General features: G+C 52.1%; 1 long non-coding RNA gene across 2 annotated transcripts; it reads left to right on the top strand.

Moving 5' to 3' along the window:
* The first annotated feature begins 9,371 nt into the window (after window positions 1–9,371).
* Window positions 9,372–14,488, top strand: LOC118970323 (uncharacterized). Of its 2 annotated transcripts, XR_005058254.2 has the most exons (4): window positions 9,372–9,565; window positions 10,546–10,621; window positions 10,967–11,145; window positions 11,811–14,488. It is a non-coding gene; the product is annotated as an uncharacterized lncRNA (long non-coding RNA). The 2 variants fall into 2 exon arrangements; XR_005058253.2 differs by having other exon boundaries at window positions 10,967–14,488.
* The last annotated feature ends 3,596 nt before the right edge of the window (window positions 14,489–18,084 follow it).

The raw sequence follows: 18,084 nt of genomic DNA, 5'->3' as shown, positions 1-18,084 counted from the left end.
CTAAAATAGAAAAAGCTCAGGACTGTTCCACTTGACAGCTCTGGGCATTAGTTTCCTTGCCAAGATGGGATATTACTATATGTTTAGGGTCTAAATGCAGTTCAGTGCCTAGCATTGTTGAAAGTCAAGCTCAGTAGCTTCCTCCCAAAGGCAGGCAGGAAAGTGAATCAGAGCAGGAGGCAGAAGGGGCCCTAGGCAGTCCTCCAGCCTTCTAGCTCCACCCATTACCTCGCTGCCCATGAGAACCATGGGCGGCTTAGGGGAACAAGGCTAGGCCCTGACCGCAGAGCTCCTGGATCAGAGGGCCCAGGAATCTGAATTCTAACCAGCCCCCAGGTGATTTTGAGTCAGCACCTGAGAACTGTTGACTTAGCCTCACCCTGTCATTTATCAGGGCAGGGCAATGAGGCCCAGAGAGGCAGAGCAACCTGCCCAGGTTTGACTTGAACTCCACACATACAGGCAGAGAGGGCTGCTCCCTTCTCCTCCATGCCTCTCTAGCTCCCAGTTCCAGGACAAGTCTTCCTGGCCTTGCCTCTAAGTCCCAATGGGGCTGAGGCCTCCCTTCTCTTTCATCACCAGGACCTGAGTTTGGCCTGAGCACTGATGTCCATCCCAGCACCTAACACATGGGTAGTGTTCACTAGGCGTATGTGGAATGAATGACTCCACTGGCCAGTCCCTCCTGGCTTCCACCCAGGGTGCAGGAATTGCCCTAAGTCCCTAGGAAAAGGCTAAGAGAGAGCTGCTTGCTCCTGTTCCCTCCAGCCTGAAGCCTGGAAGGACCCAGATCCCTAGGCTCCCCATCCGTCTTCAGCCAGGCCCTCCTGGGACTGAGAGAGCAACAGGACTCAGCTCTGCCATGCGGTTTTCTTGGTGAAGAGCTGATCTGCTTTTTTCCAGGTAAACATGTGAGGTTAGTAGACCCTTCGGGAGACCAGGCACTGTCAGTGACATCAGAAGACCAAGGGTTATGGGTGCTCCACCGCACCCTCTGCTGCAGGCCAGGAGAGAGATCAACCTGGGTGCAGGTGAGGCTCTGGGGGCCCCATCCAGCCTGGCTTCTGCAGGAAGTCCACCCCACCCAAACCCACCTTCCTGCTATGGTCTCTACCACACAGGCAGGTTCCCCTCTGTCAACCTCAGGAGACTCTCCACCTGACAGTCTCCTGCTGGAGGGCACATAACACGGGAAGGTCAGAAAGGGGAAGTCAGCTGCCCACACAAATTGGCCAGTGACCATTTAAAAGTCACTCCTGTGACTGTGAGCACTGGCAAGCTGGGAACACGTGGGATAGAGTCAACCTGAGAGGAACAGAGATGGGATAGGATGCCAGGACACAGAGAGAAGGGAAAGCAAGCAGGAGAGAAAGAGAGAGAAACCAAGATAGACAGCATGGTGCCAATGCAGGAGGGCAAGCTGCTTCCAGGCGCCCCGATTTCCCCTTTGAAGCTATTGCCCATCGCAAAGACTCATCATGCGGGATTCTGTGGGACCCCCCTGGTCCTCCCAGTGCCGAGAGTCTGGGCCTCCCTGTGGATTCCTAGAACACCCAAGGCCTTATCAAGAAGAACTCAGAGCACCTGGATAAGAGTCAGGAATATGGGTTCCAGCTCTGTATCTGCCATGAGTGTGCTTTGTGATTTTAAGAAAGGGCCCACCCCTTCCAGCTGTTATAAAAATAAAAAAAAACAGGGGCACACCAAGAGGTCCTTAAGATCACCTCTACCTCCTCCCCTCTGAGAGATCATGACATCAAGGGCTTAGAGATGGTATAAGGTGGTGGGGGCTGGGGGAAGGGGGTAGAAAGAGCCTGAACTGAGAATCCAGACTTCTGGAATCCTTTTCTTTTGTAGATGGGGACACTGAGGCCCAGAGGAAGTCCATGATGCTAGGACTGGGACAGTCATAGACACTTAGTGCCCAAAGTATGACCTATGCACCAGGCACCAGCAGTGTTGGCATTTACCAGGAGTTTTCCAAAATGTGGCATCTCAGGCTTTGCCTGAGACCTGCTGAACCAGAATGTGCATCTGACAAGGTCCCCAAGTGGTGTGGCGTTTGAGATCCCAAGGCTAGGGGATGGCTAAGAGCATGGGTTTCACAAGGACCACACAGCTCAGACAGAGGCCTGGCTCCTGCTCACTAACTGAACTTCTGTCCCTTCATCTACAAAGCAGAGGTGGTATTGTGAGGATCAGAGCCCATTTCAGATGAGAAGTGTCTGACACAGTGCTTGGCACCCAGGGAGCACTCAGTAAGCAGTCAGAGTGGTCAGTAGGGTGGGCTCTGCACCCCTGGGTGACGCATCATGCTTGGTGCTTCCAGCTTCCTTGGGACATCCTAGTCATCCCTCCTCAAGACACCCCCTCATGGTGTGATGTCAAGTGAAGCACTTGACCTTCCTGTCCCTCCTTTTCCTCACTTGTGGACTGAGAGTGGTCAGAGTGCCTCCTTTGTAAAACTATTAGAGGATTAAGGAATTAAGTGATCTGATGAACGTGGCAATAACCACTTTGCCAATGTTTTTACTGTGATTATTACGAAAACTCTGATCTCCAGAGACCTAGATTCTAGGAAGAAGGCAGATCTCCTTCATGCAGCTGGGCCATGAGGAAGAGGCTGGGGTGGAACCTCCTGGAAGTGGAGGCCAGGGAAGAGGACAGGAGCCCTTCCAGAAGGCAGCTGCAGTGGTCCGGGCCAAGCTTTTGAATGGAACAGCATGAACCCAAACACTGGATCACACTGACACACAGACACACTAGTAAGAGTCTGAAGCTCTGCCACCAACTTGCTGTGCAAGCTGGAACAAGAAACTTGCCCTCTCTGGGCCTCAATCTCTATGTGAAGGAATTGGACTACTAGACAATCTGAGTCCCTTCTGGCTATAACATGCTGACTTGGTGGTTCTGGTACTTCTAAAACATACAGCTGCCCCCATTCATGTCACAGCATAGGGTACCACAGGGCAGGATACCCCCTACCCCCACCTCACCCTTACACACAGAGGCAGAGGGGCAGGAGGGAGGCACCGGAATCAACCTGGCCTTGCCACTGGCACACAGCCACTGGGTTCTCCTCATCATTCGCCTTGGCCCTTTCCCTCAGTGAGGCCAGGTGTGCTGGGGGATGCCCCCACTTCCTGCACATCACACAGTCCGGGCATTTGCTGCCCCCTGCTGGCTACAGAAGGGATGGCTGCCTGGTCTGCAGAGCCCTGCCTGGGGCCTGTGCTGGAGCAAAGTGGGATGCACAGCTTGCACCCCTCTGTACAGTCACCCTCTCCTCAGCTGCTTCCCTTCCAGGATCCAGGTGAAGACTGTGAGAAGAAACAAAGAGAAGAGAGCCCACCAGCTTACTTGGATCCCCCAACAGGAAAGAAAACAGGAACACACACAGCAATGCTTGTTATAGCAACAGTTGGCCAGGCACGGTCCTAAGAGCTTTGCAAACATTACTTCATCTGCCCTCAGGTAGGTTAGCATGACTCCCCATTTTACAGGCATGGGGGATAACGCAAAGAAGTCTCAAAGTTACACTGCCAGTGGGCTCACAGGGAGCTGGACTGCCCAACACTGGGGAAGGGGCTCAGAGGGACCAAGTATTAGAGACACATAGACACAGTTACAGAAACATGGAAGAGGAACAAGCAGGGGGAGCGTAAGGAGAGAGCAGCAGGACGGCTGGGAGAGGGAGGAGAGAGAGGCGGGCTCCCCTTTGACCCCAGGGCCCCAAAGATGCTATCAGACCAGACCCTCCGGAAAATCCTTCCTGGATCCCTCCACATTCCAGCCTCTGCAGGGCTGGTTTTACAGCCTCTCCGTGTGGCCGGACACTGTTTATGGCAGTCCCATTCTCCAGCCCTTGTCTCCAGGCCCCAAAGGCATCTGGCCAGGCTGAGGGAGGCTTGTGGGGGCAGGGGGGTCTCCCCCACCCCCACCCCGCCCAGCCTCCCAACCCCTCCTTTGAACCCTGCTGGGTGCCGGAAGGAGGGGCCTGGGTGGGCGCCACAAGGGCCCCTTCCAGGCTCCTACTGCATGTCTAGGGGGAGGAGGCAGACCCCAGAGCAGGAGCTACCTCATAAGGACCACTGGATTCCAGCTGTACCAGTTCCTTGTAATGTGACCTTGGGCACGTGACTTAACACAATCAGGCCTTTGCCAGGCTAAGTTTACTCTTCTGCACATTGAAAATAATAGTACCTCATGGTTATTTTGAGAATTTGATGTATTATAATTGTAGCTGATATTATTAGCTGGTATGGAATTTGTAAATAAAGCAAAGAGCTAGAGATTCCATTGCATTTAGTGGTCCTAGAAATTTTCCAGTAATTCTGCCCCCATGCCAGTCCCTGTGTTACAAGCTTCCTCTGTCCCACCTCTCACAGCCAGAACCCCACCCCAGAACCCTGCGCCTCTACACCCTTCTGCCTGGGCTTGTGTGTGTTTCCCTCTGCTGGCAATAGAAAGAACTGCATTCCTCTCCCCTCTGCTGCTTAGAAACCTGAGGCTTGGGAAGGAGAGGGGGCCCAGGGAGACAGGTGCTCCAGGGATCAAAGTGCGTGGGAAAGCTCTATGGAATCCAGAGAAGGACCAAGGGTTTTGGAGTCAGAGTTAAGGACTAGAAGGACTGTGTTCTAAGGAAAAGTTCAGGCAGATGAAACTGAACGGAAGAGGAAAGATAGGGGAAGTCCTTGAGAAAAGGCTTCTTGGTGATGCAGGGAGACATAGTTCAGGGGAAGGGAGCAAGAGGAGCTATCATACACCTTCTTCCCAGCGATGTCGCAGCCTGACAATGACTGGGGACAGGGGAGGACATGGAGGAGGAGGGATGTGTGATGCCCCCAGAGGCACAGGAAGGGGGGGCCGCTAGGACAGGAGGAGGATGCCCCACACACTCCGAGGATGGGGAGAGGTTAATTGGGTCTGTCTGCAGGCAAGATAAAGACTCTAGCAGAGCTGGAGCTGGTTCCCTGGAGTGTCTTCCAGATAACGCTCAGAACTTGGCTGAAGATGAACAACTCCCAGGGAGGATTGCCTGGAAGAGCGAGGAACCTGGCCTCCTCATCCTCCCTCCCTCCCTCCCTGCTCCCCCAATCACAGAGGGAGTTGCTGCAGGCAGACAACAGGAAGAATGTGTACCTATGCGTGTGTGAGACTGGGCTGCATTCCCTGCTGACCCCTGGGGTACCAGGGATCCCCAGATCACCCCTTCCTCTGCTCACCCACCCATGCCCATCACTGAATGGTTTCCTGAGTAGGTCTACTTCAGGGGACTTTGGATGCTAGAGCTTCCCTCACAGTCATCAGCAAGAATTCCTTGAACAATGTCAAGGAGTGTGGGCTGCATCCCCCTCTTTCTGCACCCCAGACCTTCCAGTCCATCCACCTTCCCCACTCTCATTCCTTTCCTGCCAACTGCGCCTCCCCACAGCACCACCCCAGCCATCACAAATTCCAAACAGGAGGCTGGGTTCCAGGCCCTGTGTTTGTGTTTATCTCACTACAGGCTCTGTCTTGTCAGAAGCTGCCCCTGCGCCTGACCCCCTGCCCTGCCCCCAGAGCTCTGCTGAGAGGATACATTGACCAGGGAAGCCTAGCGGACAGGCCCGCCAGGGACCAGGCCTGAGGAGTGGGGGTCCATATACTCACAGCAGCTGGAGCCCCAAACAGGTGGGGGCTGGACCTGTGAGGGGCCTCTTCTCCTGAAGGCCTTTCTCAGGACCCCATGGCCACCTCCAGCTGCTTCCTCTTCCTTGGTGGGCATCCCTACATTCAGCCTCCCCAGCCAGGAGTCAGAGCCACCAGCCCCTGGAGCCCGGACTCAGGCCAGTGTCTCCTTGAGCTGCAGGGCACAGGTTCTCAGGCCTAGGCCCTCCACGCCCCTGCATCCTCTCAGAGTGGGGTCTTAGGGAAGGGCCTGCAAAGAGGGCTCCAAGAGGAGGCATAAACACGCAGTGCATGGGAGAGAAAATGACCCCAAGCAGGTCATAAAGCAGGACCTACTGCAACTAAAGAGTGAAATTCACCATAAACAGAAAGTGAAATGGGCTGTAAGGGAGGGATATGGGGTAGTTAAAAACATGATCACTGACACCTCCCCAAGTGAGCAGTGAAGGGAAGGCAACCTGGGAGCCCCCTGACCAGGGAGAAGGAGGCCTGAGGAAAGGGACAGCATGAGGGACAAGGGCTTATGGCTATCTGAAGGGGCACCACACAGGATGTGAGTTGATGGGATCTCTAAACACCAAGAGGGATGGAGGTGAGACTCACAGAATGACTTCCTCATGTGGGGGGCAATTGTAATCTGCTACCACTTCACCTTCTCTTTTTATCCTCATATCTCCCCTCCCTCCAACTCCACAGGGCAGTGGACAGAGAGTCCCAGGAAATCGCCAAAGGGAAAGACTCAGAAGCTGGGGCCCACTCCAAACCTCAGGAGAGAGAAGGCCCTTAGTAGGGTGGATTGTGTGGAAAAGAAGGCTCAGAAGAAATCATCAGATTCCCCAACAAGAAAAAAATAAGGATTACTGGAGCCGGCGGGTTTCAAATCCAAAGACAGAGTCATTTCCATCCTTCTGCCTCTCCCCTCCCTCCTCTCTTCTGACTCTGTCTCACCTTGCCCTTCCTCCCTCCTTGTCTCTCTACCTCCCCCATTTCTCCTCATCTCTGGTGGCATCTGCACCATCCCAAAGCATCTAGTTCAAAGGCAAAACTTCGAGTCAATCCCAGCATCACCCTCATAGATAAACTGACCGTGAGACAGACTGTGGGGACAGCCGGCATGTGAAGGCCTTGCCTCTGTTGCTGTCTCTCCACCATGTCCCACCCTGTCGTCACCTGTCCACACACCCACTCCCAAGTGCAAGTTTTCTTCATTTCCCTTACACCTCTGTGTGCACATCCCTGCCTCCATGTCCTGCGCCTATCTGAACTCTAGAAGTTGGAAGGATATCGTTGGTGCCTGTCTTTGCAAAGGGATCCATGGAGACCCTATTCTGTTCCTAATCTGGGTGTGAGACTGTAGGAAGGTGGGGCCAGGATACCTTCCCAAACCTTTCTAGGACCAGAAGGTCCAGACGCAGCCAGACCTTAGAGCCATAACCTGCTCCACTGCTGCTCGCCCCCCACGCAATTACTATTCATAGTGCACAGCTGGGTGATTAATGACCTGATTAATAATTACTCAGGCTAATAAAATAATTAATTAATTTGGCAAGCCATTATTTATCTGTTCATCCTCAGCCTGAAACTCTGCAACTAGGAGTTTGGGAATCTCCCCTCCAGGCTCTTTCAGAAAGAAATGTGATCATTAATGTGGGTACGGAGGGGCGGGGGATGGGATTTCATCCTTCGTCCTTCCCAAGGTAGAAGAGGAGAGAGCCCGAGGGCTTTCTAAGAATGCAGATGGGAAGGGCTGAAACCAACTGACCAGGTGACCATAAGCCCTGAAAAGAACTGACCAGGGAGGTACAGGGGTGGGGGATACTTTTTTAGTGGGGAGGGGATGGCATAATGGGGAACATGAGGGGGTAGCTGAGTACCTAGGTTTGGGGAATTCTTGGATGTGTTTTCTCCAGCAAATGATTGATGACCCCATTTTCAACAAATGATCTTTATCTCGCCTCTTGTCTCCCAAATTTATGATTTTGCCCCCTAGCCCCAGGCTAGACAAGCAAGGACGAGAGAATTCTGGGGTGGGAGGTGGGATGACTTGGAATGGGGTCCAAGAATAAGTGGGGTCTCTCCAGTACTCTGTGGTAGGGGGAGGGATAAAGCTCCCCTATGATCCATAGCTGAGCTCTTGAGAAATAAAGCTCTGCATAGGACTTATTTTGACTCTCCCGACCTCAGAGGGTCAGGAGCAACCTCTTGCCCATAGGGAGGAGAGCAGGTAACAGGGAGAAAGAAGGGCCAGCTGATCTCCTGGTCTTGTGAAGGGAGGAAGCCCACCTCAGTAGCGAGGAAGGGAGAGACTGGCTTATCCAGTCAATCTTTAAACAGGTAGGGGTATCTGCCATGTTCCAGGCCCAGGGGCAGAAAGGAGATGCCAATTCTCCACGTCTGGGTCTGAGGCACCAGTCGGTCATTCACTGAGCGGACCTTAATTGAACCACCAGTGTGTGCACAAATAAGAACCAGATCTTGCACTAAAGGAGCTCAAGTACTTGTAAGGGGAAAACAAACCTGTAAATAGATGATGCCCCAGGATACATGCCATTAAAAAGTTGTGTATAAAGTCCATGAGAGAACAGAAGTATCTTGCCTTGGGGGAGAGGGAGGTCAGAGAAAAAATGTCTCAGAGAAGGGACATTTGAACTGGGCCCTAAGGAATGAGTAGGAATTTGCTGAGTGAAGATGGAAAAGTATGTGCACAGACGTGGAAAAACAGTTTGGAGATTTGTTAGGGAGGCAAGGAGGCAACCTGATGAAACAGGAGGCCAGACCCTAAAGGATGGAAGTGGCCTGAGCAGGAATCTGGACCTTTTCTTGTAGAGATCCTGCAGGAAACCTGGGGCTCTGATCCATCCATACTTCCGAGGTGTGGAGAGGAGCTGGACCCTGCTGCACAGACAAGAGGGATAGGAGGAGTTAGAGACAGGACTGCCGGAGGGTCGGACGTCTGGGTTCCCTCCTGCTTCACCAGGCAGGTGTGGCCGGAGAACAGAGATGGGCAGTTTTCTGCCCGTGTGGTGGCCAGAGGGAGGTGGGCACGCGGCGGTGCCCACTGTGGCCAGCAGAGGGCGCGCAGGAGGCCGGCCAGACCCGGAGAGGGTGGTGGAGAGGTGGCCGCGCGGGCCTGGGCGCCCTCTGCTGGGGGTCGGGCTGAGAACCCCCGACTCGCGGCTCCTAAAGTTGGGTTTCCCATCCTGGATTTCCCCGCAGGAACTCTGGAGAATCGGATCCTAGTTATGAGACAGTCAGTTGTGGAGACCACCCGTCGCATTATTGGGTTCCCCCTCCTAACATCTCTGACAGTTGGCTCTCAAGCTTTTGCTTGAGCGTTCCAGGGACCAGGATCTCCAACAGCCTCAATGTGCGCGTCTGAATGTGGCTATACCTGTGCCTTTGCAAGTAGGTATCCGTGGGGCTTGAACTCCCCATGGCTCTCAATTTGCATAAGAACAAAATGCTTTCATTTCCATTACCTCACGTAGTCCTCCTTTCGACCGCCTGGGAAATAACAAGACAGGAGCACACTGCCATTTCACAGATGGGGAAATGGAGGCTTCAAACCCAGGTCACACGGATTTTAAATGCAAGACTTTAAAAACCAAGCCTCCATACTCAGGCTGTTATTTGGTGTCCCTACTGTGTGCTAATTAAGGTGTAGTCCTTGTTCACAGATTAAAGGTCACACAGGAAACAAATTAGAGGAGCGACAGGATCCAGCCCGGCCGAGGCAAGCAGGGCAAGCTTCCCGAAGGAGCCCTTTCCTGGGGGTACAGAGAAGACATTTCAGGAAGTGCCCCGAGAGCACTGAAGTGGGGGGCGAGCGGGCCAGCTGTGTCCAACCCTTAACTACATTCTCTTCTGCCGCCAGCAGCCCTGACGAGTTTCCCAGGTAAGAGGGTTTCAGGTAATTCACCTCCAGGCCCTAGGAACGACGTCATCATCCCCTTACACCTCGGGAGCCCACGTGCGGGTCTTCTAGGCCTGTAACGCCAGTCAGGCCCAGGCTCGGGCGTATCCAGACACAGTTCGCCCGATCTGGATGGGCTTGTTTCTTCCCCCCTTACAGGGTGGGTCTCATGGCCCAGGTGTCTGTCCAGGTAGGCGGTCAGAGAGACAGCACCTGGTCCTTACACCTCCCACTCCTGGGGCTCCGCAGCCGCTTCCGTGGGGGAAGGGCGGCTGCCTCTATCTAGGCTTCTACCAACTGTGTCTACCCCTTAACTATATTCTCTCTCCTCCCCCCACTATCCCCGACAAGTTTCCCAGGTAAGGGGGTTTCAGGTAGTTCACCTCCAGCCCGTAGGAACGACGTCGCCATCCCTGTACACCATCCCCACCAGGTCTGACTCCAACAGGGAAGTCCTTCCTAGTATCTGACCACCACTTCTCCTGCTGCAGCTGCAGCTAAACCAACAAGTTCTGTCCTCACGGGAGAAAGTGGGTGCTTTAACTTTACTTCTCTTAGCTAAACAATCCAAACCTTCAGCCCCTATGCCATTTGCTATTTCCCCATCCTGACGGCCCTTTAGGGGTCGCGATCGTTTTCCTTTCTCCTGTCTTTCTTCATCAAAGCAGTCCAGTGTTGTTTTCTTCTTGGCTACCCAATCCCTTCCAATTCCCCTTATTACAGGACCTCCCCAGCTGTACCAATATCCAAGTCCCACAGACCTGGGCCCAAAGATGGCTTGTTTCCCTGGGAGGGAGCTGTACAGCCTCTGTGGCGCCCTCCTGTTTTGTGAGGGTCTTGCTCCACCACATCTAGGGCATCTCTTCCCTCCCCCAGCTTCTACACATGACACTCATTCATCTCATAAACGTTTATCGGGCGCCTACTATGTGTCTGACCTGAGTTCCTCCCTCGACTCCTAGGCCCTCTGGCTCCTCCCTAGGCTTAGAGGAAGGAACGGGAGACCCAGAAGTGCGGATCTCCAGTCCGCAGCGCGGGGTAAGAGAACTGAAGGTCATCCGCGTCTTGGTGAAGCCACTGGGGTAGGGCGGTGGCGGTGGATGCCTGCGGGTCTGGGGGCTTGGCGACCGCAGTGAGGACACTGCGCCACGCGTCTCTGCCTCCCAGCTCTAGAGCCTGGCTTGAGATTTCCCATTCTTAGCGCAAGGAAGACCCCTTGTGGCTATTGTGAGAAACGCCGGCAAGGCACGGGGGCCAGAGCTGGAAATGAGTCACCAGCCCAGACTCCCTTCTAGGTCTTGCCTGGGGTAAAGACTTGTTCCCTGGGGACCCTTGGTGGCTAGCTGTGTCCAGCAATCCACTACCCCATTCCCACACCCTCAGAACCCAACAACTGGGACTTCGGGAATAGGACCTTTTTGCCAAACCACAAGGACAAGTAAAACAGCAGCAAGTATGACTGTGGTTAGACGTCTGGAGGAACTCTAGAAGTGGAGGGGCAGCAGGACAGAAAGCAAAAGGATAAAAGAAGACTGAGCTGCCGACCCACCCCTTCCCCGGTGGTGAGTGGGGACACTTCTCTGGGCCACGGGCGGGTGGATTGTCAGCCCCTGCTCTGAGGCTCCTTCCCGCTCCTTAAGAGGAAGGCAGCTCTCACCCACCCCGGTCTCAGGAAGGTCTGTGCCAGGGGAGGTCCCTCAGCCCACACCTTAGGCGGGTTGGGAGGTGCACAGGTCATTGGAGACAGGAAGAGGACCCACGTTCGCAAGATAGACTGTCTCGGTCCTGAGGCGGGACTGTCCTGGCAAGGTAAAAGCACCCCTTCCCCCTGTGTAAACTCCTCTGGAGAGCGGAAGAGCACTAACAATGCTGTGCTGCTTCTCCTACCCGTCGGCGCTGCTAGCAACCGGGCCGGGGCAGCGAAATTTGAGTACATTTGCATACCCAGCTGCGCACAGCTGCATCCTGCTTCGGGCCATAAATTCGTGGCTAGCGGCTGCGGGCGGCTGCGGGCGAGGAGACTCCGCGGCGGGCGGGCTCCCTCTCCGCGAGCCTCTCCCGCCCCAGGTGCCGGCGTGTACTCCCGCCTGCCTGAGCAGCCGCCCGCGCAGCCGGGCCCGGGCCCGACCCGACCGCCTGCCCTCGCTCGCGCCATCTTCTGGGCATCTGTCTGCTTCGCACAGACTGAAACCACAGTTGGCCGTCCTCCGTCTCTCGAACTCAACAGGGGCAGTGTCTCCAGAATGTATTCACCTTTCCTTGACTCCTCGGGCCTGGGGCTTCTGTTCGAATTTTCCTGCCAGGACTGGTGCGTAGCCTTCTATTGGTAGCCCTGCCTCAGGGAATGCCTTGCTAAAATACAACACGGTCAACAGCCTAAAACCCGTTGCTCTCCCTAGGCTTTCAGAATGTAGCTCATGTTGTTCACTCTTACCGAAGAAAATTCCCCCCATTCTGCCTATATCCCTCTATCTGCAGCCCTATCTCCTGCTGTATAGCCAGACCCGGGCACACAATAGCCTGTGCTTCAGTTAAACAAAACTGCAGGAGATTCGTTCAATTCTCGGTGAACTGTCTCCTTCTGCCTGGCCTTTACCTGTGCCTTGTTTCCACCTAGTCTGCCCCTCCCTCACAAACACATCTTTATCGGTGTCCTCTGGGGAGATCTCCCTGATTTTTCTCACCTCTGGCAATATGTAATGACATCCACTGTATAAAAATTTGATGGCACCCACCAGATTGTGCAGCTCCTTCAGTTAACACAGGACTATGTGTGTTTATTGCTATTCCCCAGTTTCCGAGCACAGAGCCTGACGTCCAGGAAATGCTCGATATTCTGAATGAGAAAATGAATGATTCATTCCGAGGTACCCATCCTTCCTCATTTCATTCGTCTCCCCGTTTAGCACAGGGACACACATAAAGAGACATTCAGTACTCTGCTGGTCCCAAGCATCTTTTACATGACATCTTCGAGCCTGCAGAAGAGTCCCCCACCCAGTTTCTTTGTGGTACAAGCACCCCCGAGATAGTGAGGGGTGAGAAACCGGAGGACTGAGAGTGGAGAGCTGGTGCAGCGAACAACAGACTCAGAGTCGAAGAGACCCGGGGTCAAACTCCAGTGCTGATAACCTTGGAAAAGTAACTTCCTCTCTCTGGGATTGTTCCCCAACTGGGGATAATGCGAACAGTACTGACCACTTAATAGGGATTTCATATGATTACGCAAAATGGTCCATAAAATGCTTACCGCATGTCAAAAAGTGTTAAGATTCCTTGAGATTCAAGGCAGAGGACGAGACTCCACCTTGCCCCGTTCACCTAGGAAGGAAAGAGTGTCCACTAACAATCTAAGTCAAGTCAAGAAGCCTAAGGGAGTGAGGTTTCCGAGGCCTCAAATTTCACCAGTATCAATTCTGCAAGAACGTGAGGGACAGCAAGACATTCATTCCATAGGGTGGAGGGCATGCCTACTCGCTGCCTGATGGTCCTCACGGCTGTTCCGTCAGTGGCTACCAGGGGGCAGCACAAACCCCCAAATCACCTCAGGCTGCCTAATAGCCTGCTGGCTGCAAGTGTGACCCTGTGGGTCATTGTGAAAACTGAGTCCTGGTCGCTACCTGCCTCCCCTGTCCTTACCAGCCCGTCGCAGGCAGCTCTCCTGCCCCCCCACCCCATGCCTCCAGCCTTTTCCTGTGACTTTGTGCTCCCTCGACACAGAGATACAGATTTGGGGATTGTGAGCCTTACCTTAGTAGTGGTTGAAATTACAAGAACAGATGGGCTCTCTCAGGAGAAGGAAGTGTGGGATGAGAACGTGAGCTAAGCATGGAACCCTGGAACCACCACTATTTCAAAGGGAGGATGCTGAGGTGAGGCAGCAGCCAGAATGGGGGGAGGGGGCCTTCCACACCCCAGATCCTGATAGAATCCAAACATAGTACATTCATAATGAGTATAAACAATAACTGTTAAGAATATATAGTGCTGTGGAACTATATTTTATTATGTTAATTGAAAAACTACCAAAAGGTACATGATGTAAAAACAGGAATTTGTCTTATTTGGATAAAATTTGGTCCAGCACACAAACGTATGTATTAACATGAGAGGATTATGCTTTTCCAACGTTTCTTTGTATCAGTGTTCATTATGATAATAATAAAAGAAAATATTTTGTGAAAAATGAAATCACTATTCAACATTTGAGTTGTACTCCCTCAGGAAACTGATACTAGAGGGAGAGATTAACTTACCTAATATCACACAGCCTGTGAATGACAAAGACTGACTTGAATTCTCACCCAATAACTTTTTCCTAGTACCCAGGTTGTTCTGAGAAAGTGGTTTGGTTAATTCTGGAGGTCAGTTGTGAGTTTATATGGCTTCCTGACCTCTTGCAATCCACATTTTATCCTGCCACTCTCTATGCCCTTGGCCTTCCCAAATGCTTGCTAGCCTTCCAGTAATATGCTGCCCCAGAGGCCCTCTCTGCCTCCCTGTCTTTCTACCTGTCAAAAAGGCAGCTTTTGTTTGCCGCCATTAATGACTTCTTCCTCTTGGCCCAGAGAAGTCCACAAGGCATCTTCCAGAGACTGGCCCGAGCTCAGTCCAAAGCACCTTTCAATCATATTTATAAATGATTTGGGGATTATCTGCTGTCTTGAATTATCTAGACCATTGCTTCCCCTCTATTAAAGAGACTCAGCTTGGACTCAGTGGAATGTAATATATTCAAATGAGCACAAACATATATTCAGGGAGTTACATTCAAATTAACACATCCTTCCAACTCTCATACACACACAGACCTGCCATTTTGTTGGGAGGAAGGGGGAGCCTTGTGGCCCATTCTTCTTTGGAAACAGTACAGCTATTCAGTTCTGAGAGATCTCTAAATGTGCATTAGGGTATCCCATCTGCAGCCAGTGATACACCAGTACTGTGAACCCCCAAACCCACCCTCCCACACACACTCCACTCATACACTTCCTGGGACCACCAGGGAAGAAAACATCAGGATTCCAGGCCCTCCCCACACCAGGATGGAAACTGAAGTCATTCAGGATGCAGAAGGGCCTCCTGAAGTAATCAAAAATATTTTTTAGATTTTCAGGGCAGTCATCCAGTACAGAGCAAAGACTGCTCTAACTCAGAACACATGAGGGTAGACGCTAAATTGATTCATGGCCCAAAGCTCTTCAGAAGTGAAGTTCCAGCCATGTGTGTCTGGGTGAAGAAGACATTCTGCCTGGAGGCAGATGCAGCCTTGGAGGCCTTGCAGCCCCTCTGTGAGCTTCCCCACTCTGGCCTCGTGTCTGGCGTGCACACAGGTCCCCTGCACACCATCCATTTTTTCAAGCTTCTCATCTCCCATCCTTCCTCATTTCATTCCAGTCTCCCTGTTCAGCACAGGGACAACCTTGTGCCCCTTCTCCCTCTCCCACCTCCTCCAACCAAGCTTGCAAATTCGTCCCAGCCATTTCTGACCCAGCTCCTTAATTTAAACTAGAAGCCCTTTTCTCTGTTTTGAGTGAAAGAATCATCGGGACAATTAAAGGGTGGGGAGGAGAGATCCAGTCACTGTTCCTCACTGGCTACAGGCAGGCTGGTCCTGCCTATAAGCGATGGGGCAGGAGTCAGGGAAGGTTCCTCCCGGCGCTATGATCCCTGAAACTGACAATGGGGCAACAGGAGACCCCAAAGAAGAAAAGTTTTATCCCTATGTTGAAAGGTACTACAAATTTCAGACAGAAATAAGGAACTACATAGGGGTGAAGGGTAGAACACCCCCAATATGTGCCACCTTAGCAAAGTCTGTTAAATTCCTATGCCCCATTGTTTCTCTGTGGCCCAGCAAACATTTATTTACCAAAGTTATTCTTTCCTATTCCCGTGAATTGCTGCTTCCCTTTTCCTTAGAAGTCCTGAACCTTACCCACCTCTCCTTAGTTGAGGATGACATATATACCTCATTTTTCCCGACTGTCTGTAGAATCTCATTTTGATGGATTCTCCATATGTACATAATTAAACTTCATTTTTTCTCTCCTGTTAATATGTCTTGTGTCAATTTGCTTCTTAAACCAGCTAGAAGGACCTCGTAGGGTAAAGGGAATTTCTTCCTCCCTAACAGATCCAGTTGGTCCACTGGACAGTCTTATACCCAGACTCCAATCATCTCAAGGGTTATAAGGGTTATGAAATTCTCATAAGTGATTATCTTAAAAATGTCAATAGAAAAATACCACAGAGAACTGACTTTGTTTTTGTGGGGATGGCAAGGGTCTCTCTCACATGTAAGATCACAAAGAACCCAATAAAAATAGAAACTGTTTTTCAAAGGTTAACAATCCCTGCTTTGGACATCATTGCTGAGAGAATCAGAAGGGCTGAGGAGATGGACAGATGTTCCTATCCCCAAGACGAGAGAGATGAACAGTATCCCCCTTCCACACAACCTCCAAAGAGGAAGAGAAAAATCTGCATTTTTATTTCCCTCTCAACCTCTTTCCTCAAACCCTCTTCTTTGCTTTCTACTCCTAGAAACATAGAAATAAAAAACAGGGAGAAAAAAAGGGAAAGAGGAACTGAGCAGCATATGATTAAGAGAAAACCAGAAACTGGGAAAGAACAAGGAACATGAGTCAGGGAGAGGCAAGGCAGAGAAAACCTGGAAAGAGGGAGCATCCTCTGTGTCCTGGTGTCAAAAGCAGGAGAGAAGTGCCCACACCCTCTCAGCACCTTCAAGGAGCAGGCAGCTCCATCTCCCTTGCCCCCCAGGTCGGGAATGGTGGGGCAAGAAGTAGAGAAAAGGGTTGTGTGAAAGACAGCAAAGGAGTGCAGTCAGGCCTAGGTATCTGGGAGCTGGATTCTCCTGGTTCCTGCCAGGAAGAGCCAAAACATACAGTAGTGGAGGGTTGTAGTGGGGGTGGCGGATTGAGGGGACAGGCCACTTGAAGAGGTGCTCCTCGGTATTGGGTATTCCAAGTAGCAGGAGGGAATGGCCCACTCGTGCCCACACAGCACAGGCAGGGCTTCAGTTCACCTGCCTCCTCCCGCTTGCTGCAGAGCTCACCTGCCCCCACCTCCACCCTTGCTACAGATGGAGTAGAATTTCATCAGCGGCAACAGCTGTGCCCAATTCCTTAGCTCCCCACCAGCTTCCTCCCCCAAAAGACAGCAGCAGCAGGGAGGGAAAAAAAAGAAGGGGTACAATAACCCCAAACCTTTTCATCTCGGCAGCCCCTATTTATCAGCCAGCTCAATTCTCAGCCTCGCTCTGGCTCATAACCAAATGATCATACAAGGCTTTGCTGAGAAGAGGTATGAGGCCTTCGAGCCGGCACTGCCTCTCCCCATCTGGGAGGGGCTTCCCATTATACACAGAAAGAGATGCACCTGTTTCCAGAGGTATGGGGTAGAAAGAGCTCATTAAGAGTCCCAGATTGTTGCAAGAAGATAATAATTTGATGGGGTTGAAATTAAATGTCCAAATTGAGGCTGCTTATGGAATTTACAGGAGGTAGAGAAAATGTTGAGTGGAGAGACCAGAAATGAAAAGAAAAAAGACAAAGAGAAAAACACACGATATAGTAGACAAAGGGGAGAAACCATAAAAAACACAGACGCACAAATAAAGACAGAAGCTGAGAGAGGAGGGAGCCGGCACCTGGAAAGCAAGATGTTACAGCTGCAGAGCCGGTGGGGGAAGCAGGAGAGCAGAGCAGGGAAGAGACAAAGGCCAAGGAGCTCAGGGGTTAGAAGCAGACCCTTCCCCTCATGTGCCTTCTGCTTGTCTACAACTTCAGCAGGTGAGTACACAAGAGTTCTTACCCTGATCTTCCCAATCTCTGCTGCAGTAACAGAGCCCCATTACTGGTATGGTGTGCTCACACCCACCAGCTGGCCTCAGCTTTTGCCTGGTTTGGCCTCTCATTCCCCACCCCCACCCCACAGGTCACATTCAAGGCTTGCGTACCAGCTTGGCATGTCACAGGCTGTAATGGGTTTTCCTCTGCACATGCTCATGTGAGCGGCCTCAACACGAGGCTCTCACCCTCAGCTCACACCTCCTTCCAAAGGTGGAGGCTGCCTGGGGGCTGCTTACTCTAATGGCAACTTAAGAGCTGTGCACTCAGTGAGGAACTAAGCAGACTCCCACACAGTGATCCTCCATTTCCTCCAGACTGTAGTTGCCGCACTGATTTCACTAGCTCTGCAGCCCTCCAGTGGGGACAAAAGGAGACAGAACTGCCTGGCTCTGAACTTCACCAGCACACTGAGGCAAGATTCCTGGAGGAGTTATGAGCGATGGTGAACCCATCTGAATGAGTGCCATGCAGGCATATCCCAACACACAGGATGGCAAAAAAAGCAAAGACAGTTGTTCAGGACTGGGAGTGCTGGTGTCAAAACCCTGGAGTCATGCTTTGCAATGGGCCCTTGGCAGAGACGAGCACAGTACTACTGAGAACTAGAAAGAGATCGAAAGGAAAGGG

This window comes from Manis javanica, chromosome 10, assembly GCF_040802235.1.
Source record: "Manis javanica isolate MJ-LG chromosome 10, MJ_LKY, whole genome shotgun sequence".
Classification (NCBI taxonomy): domain Eukaryota; kingdom Metazoa; phylum Chordata; class Mammalia; order Pholidota; family Manidae; genus Manis; species Manis javanica.
Note: the sequence above shows the minus strand (reverse complement) of the source record. Positions and strands in the feature narration are given on the sequence as shown.